The sequence below is a fragment of the Balaenoptera borealis genome, assembly GCF_965194805.1.
Source record: "Balaenoptera borealis genome assembly, chromosome: 18".
NCBI lineage: Eukaryota > Metazoa > Chordata > Mammalia > Artiodactyla > Balaenopteridae > Balaenoptera > Balaenoptera borealis.
In genome coordinates, this window is record NC_138877.1 from 42,849,492 (window position 1) to 42,853,773 (window position 4,282).

Below are 4,282 nucleotides of genomic sequence, written 5' to 3' on the forward strand. Positions count from 1 at the left end.
TTTCATTATTTGTGATTGGTCTGTTCATATTTTCTGTTTCTTCCTGGTTCAGTCTTGGAAAGTTATACCTTTCTAAGAATTTGTCCATTTCTTCCAGGTTGTCCATTTTATTGGCATAGAGTTGCTTGTAGTAGTCTCTTAGGATGATTTGTATTTCTGTGGTGTCTGCTGTACTTCTATCTTCACATTTCTAATTTTATTGATTTGAGTCCTCTCCCTCTTTTTCTTGATGAGTCTGGCTAATGGTTTATCAATTTTATTTATCTTCTCTAAGAACCAGCTTTTAGTTTTATTGATCTTTGCTATTGTTTCCTTTTTTTCTATTTCATTTATTTCTGCTCTGATCTTTATGATTTCTTTCCTTCTACTAACTTTAGGTTTTGTTTGTTCTCTGTTCTCTAGGTCCTTTAGATGTAAGGTTAGATTGTTTATTTGAGATTTATTTTTTTTTCTTGAGGTAGGATTGTATTGCTATAAACTTCCCTCTTAGAACTGCTTTTGCTGCATCCCATAGGTTTTGGATCGTTGTGTTTTCATTGTCATTTGTCTCTAGGTAGTTTTTGATGTCCCCTTTGATTTCTTCAGTGATCACTTGGTTATTTAGTAACGTATTGTTTAGCCTCCATGTGTTTGTGTTTTTTACGTTTTTTTCCATGTAATTGATTTCTAATCTCATAGCATTGTGGTCAGAAAAGATTATTGGTATGATTTCAATTTTCATAAATTTACCAAGGCTTGATTTGTGACCCAAGATGTGATCTAACCTGGAGAATGTTCCGTGTGCACTTGAGAAGAAAGTGCAATCTGCTGTTTTTGGATGGATTGTCCTATAAATATGAATGCAATCTATGTGGTCTATTGTGTCATTTAGAGCTCGTACTTCCTTATTAATTTTCTGTTTGGATGATCTGTCCATTGGTGTAAGTCAGGTGTTAAAGTCCTCCACCATTATTATGTTACTGTTGATTTTCTCTTTTATAACTGTTAGCAGTTGACTTATGTATTGAAGTGCTCCTATGTTGGGTGCATATATATTCATAACTTTTATATCTTCTTCTTGGATTGATCCCTTGATCATTATGTAGTGTCCGTCTTGTCTCTTGTAACATTCTTTATTTTAAAGTCTATTTTATCTGATATGAGTCCTGTTACTCCAGCTTTCTTATGATTTCCTTTTGCATGGAATATCTTTTTCCATCCCCTCACTTTCAGTCTGTATGTGTCCCAGCTCTGAAGTGGGTCTCTCGTAGACAACATATATATGGGTCTTGTTTTTGTATCCATTCAGCAAGCCTGTGTCTTTTGGTTGGAGCATTTAATCCTTTCACTTTTAAGATAATTATCAATATGTATGTTCCTATTACCATTTGCTTAATTGTTTTGGGTTTATTTTTGTAGGTCCTTTTCTTTTCTTGTGTTTCCCACTTAGAGAAGTTCCTTTAGCATTTGTTGTAGAGCTAGTTTGGTAGTTTGGTGGTGCTGAATTCTTTTAGCTTTTGCTTGTCTGTAAAGCTTTTGATTTCTCCATCAAATCTAAAGGAGATCGTTGCCGGATAGAGTAATCTTGGTTGCAGGTTCTTTCCTTTCATCACTTTAAATATATCATGCCACTCCCTTCTGGGTTGTATAGTTTCCTGCTGAGAAATCAGCTGTTAACCTTATGGGAGTTCCCTTGTATGTTATTTGTCGTTTTTCCCATGCTGCTTTCAATAATTTTTCTTTGTCTTTAATTTTTGCCAGTTCCATTACTATGTGTCTCGGCATGTTTCTCCTTGGGTTATCCGGCCTGGGGCTCTCTGAGCTTCCTGGACTTGGGTGGCTATTTCCTTCCCCATGTTAGGGAAGTTTTTAACTATAATATCTTCAAATATTTTCTTGGGTCATTTCTCTCTCTCTTCTCCTTCTGGGACCCCTATAATTCACCCTATAATGCAAATGTTCTTGTGTTTAATGTTGTCCCAGTGGTCTCTTAGTCTGTCTTCCTTTCTTTTCATTCTTTTTTCTTTATCCTGTTCCACAGCAGTGAATTCCACCATTCTGTCTTCCAGGTCACTCATTGTTCTTCTGCCTCAGTTATTCTGCTATTGATTCCTTCTAGTGTATTTTTCATTTCAGTTATTTTGTTTTTCATCTCTGTTTGTTTTTTTTTGAAATTGTTCTAGGTCTTTGTTAAACATTTCTTGCATCTTCTCAACCTTTGCCACCATTCTTTTTCCGAGGTCCTGGATCATCTTCACTATTATTATTCTGAATTATTTTTCTTGAAGGTTGCCTATCTCCCTTCATTTAGTTGTTTTTCTGGGGTTTTATCTTGTTCCTTCATCTGGTATATAGCCCTCTGCCTTTTCATCTTGTATATCTTTCTGTGAATGTGGTTTTTGTTCCACAGGCTGCAGGATTGTAGTTCTTCTTGCTTCTGCTGTCTGCCCGCTTTAGGATGAGGCTGTCTAAGAGGCTTGTCTGTCAACATTTTTAAATTGATGCCCAAACATATTTTGATTTATGCTACTGTGAATAGACTTTCTGATTTCAAATTCAATTGTTCTTAATTATTCATAAATATAACAGTTTTTTAAAATTAATTAATTAATTAATTAATTTCAAATATCTTTATTGGAGTAAAATTACTTTCCAATGTTACGTTAGTATTTCCTGTACAACAAAGTGAATCAGCTACATGTATACATATATCCCCATATCCCATCCCTCTTGAGCCTCTTGCTCACCCTCCCTATCCCACCCCTCTAGGTCGTCACAAAGCATCAAGCTGATCTCCCTGTGCTATGCATCAGCTTCTCACCAGCCATCCATTTTACATTTGGTAGTGTATATATGTCAATTCTTCTCTCTCATTTCATCACAGCTTCCCCTTCTCCCTGCTCTGTCCTCAAGTCCATTCTCTACGTCTGCATATTTATTCCTGCCCTCCCACTAGGTTCATCATTATCGTTCTTTTAGATTCCATATATGTACGTTAGCATCCAGTATTTGTTTTTCTCTTTCTGACTTGCTTCACTCTGTATGACATGTTCTAGGTCCATCCACCTCATTACAAATAATTCAATTTTGTACCTTTTTATGGCTGAGTAATATTCAGTTGTATATATGTGCCACATCTTATTTATCCATTCATCTGTCGATGGACATTTAGGTTGCTTTCATGTCCTGGTTATTGTAAATAGTGTTGCAATAAACATTGCGGTCCATGTTTCTTTTTGAATTATGGTTTTCTCTGGGTATAGGCCCAGTAGTGGGATTCCTGGGTTGTATGGTAGTTCTATTTTTAGTTTTTTAAGGAACCTCCTTAGTGTTCTCCATAGTGGCTGTATCAATTTACATTCCCAGCAACAGGGCAGGAGGGTTCCTTTTTTCCACACCCTCTCCAGCATTTTTTTTTTCTAGATTTTTGATGATGGCCATTCTGTCCAGTGTGTGGAGATACCTCTTTGAGGTTTTGATTTGCATTTCTCCAAGGATTAGTGATGTTGAGCATCTTTTCATGTGTTTGTTGGCAATCTGTATGTCTTCTTTGGAGAAATGTCTATTTAAGTCTTCTGCCCATTTTTGGATTGAGTTGTTTGTTTTTTTGATATTGAGGTACATGAGCTGCTGTATATTTTGGAGATTAATTCTTTGTTAGTTGCTTTATTTGCAAATATTTTCTCCCATTCTGAGGGTTGCCTTTTCCTCTTGTTTATTGTCTCCTTTTCTGTGCAAAAGCTTTTAAGTTTCACTAGGTCCCATTTGTTTATTTTTGGGTTTTTTTCCCATTATTCTAGGAAGTGGTCAAAAAGGATCTACCTGTGATTTATTTCAGAGAGTGTTCTTCCTATGTTCTTCTAAGAGTTTTATAATGTCTGATCTTACACTTAGGTCTTTAATCCATTTTGAGTTTATTTTTGTGTATGGTTTTAGGGAATGTTCTAATTTCATTCTTTTACAGGTAGCTTTCCAGTTTTCCCAGCACCACCTATTGAAGAGGCTGTCTCTTCTCCATTGTATGTTCTTGCCTCCTTTGTCATAAATTAGTTGGCAATATGTACATAGGTTTATCTCTGGGCTTTCTATCCTCTTCCATTGATATATTTCTGTTTTTGTTCCAGTACCATATTGTCTTGATTACTGTAACTTTGTAGCATAGTCTGAACTCAAGAAGTCTGATTCCTTCAGCTCTGTTTTTCTTTCTGAAGATTGCTTTGGCTATTCAGGATCTTTTGTGTTTCCATACAAATTGTAAAATTTTGTTCTAATTATGTGAAAAATGCCATTGGTAATTTGCTAG

General features: G+C 35.6%; 1 long non-coding RNA gene across 1 annotated transcript; it reads left to right on the forward strand.

The window, feature by feature from the left end:
- Positions 1-1,253: 1,253 nt before the first annotated feature.
- On the forward strand, positions 1,254-3,912 carry LOC309615961. Its single transcript, XR_014237180.1, has 2 exons — positions 1,254-1,384; positions 1,494-3,912. It is a non-coding gene; the product is annotated as an uncharacterized lncRNA (long non-coding RNA).
- Positions 3,913-4,282: the final 370 nt, after the last annotated feature.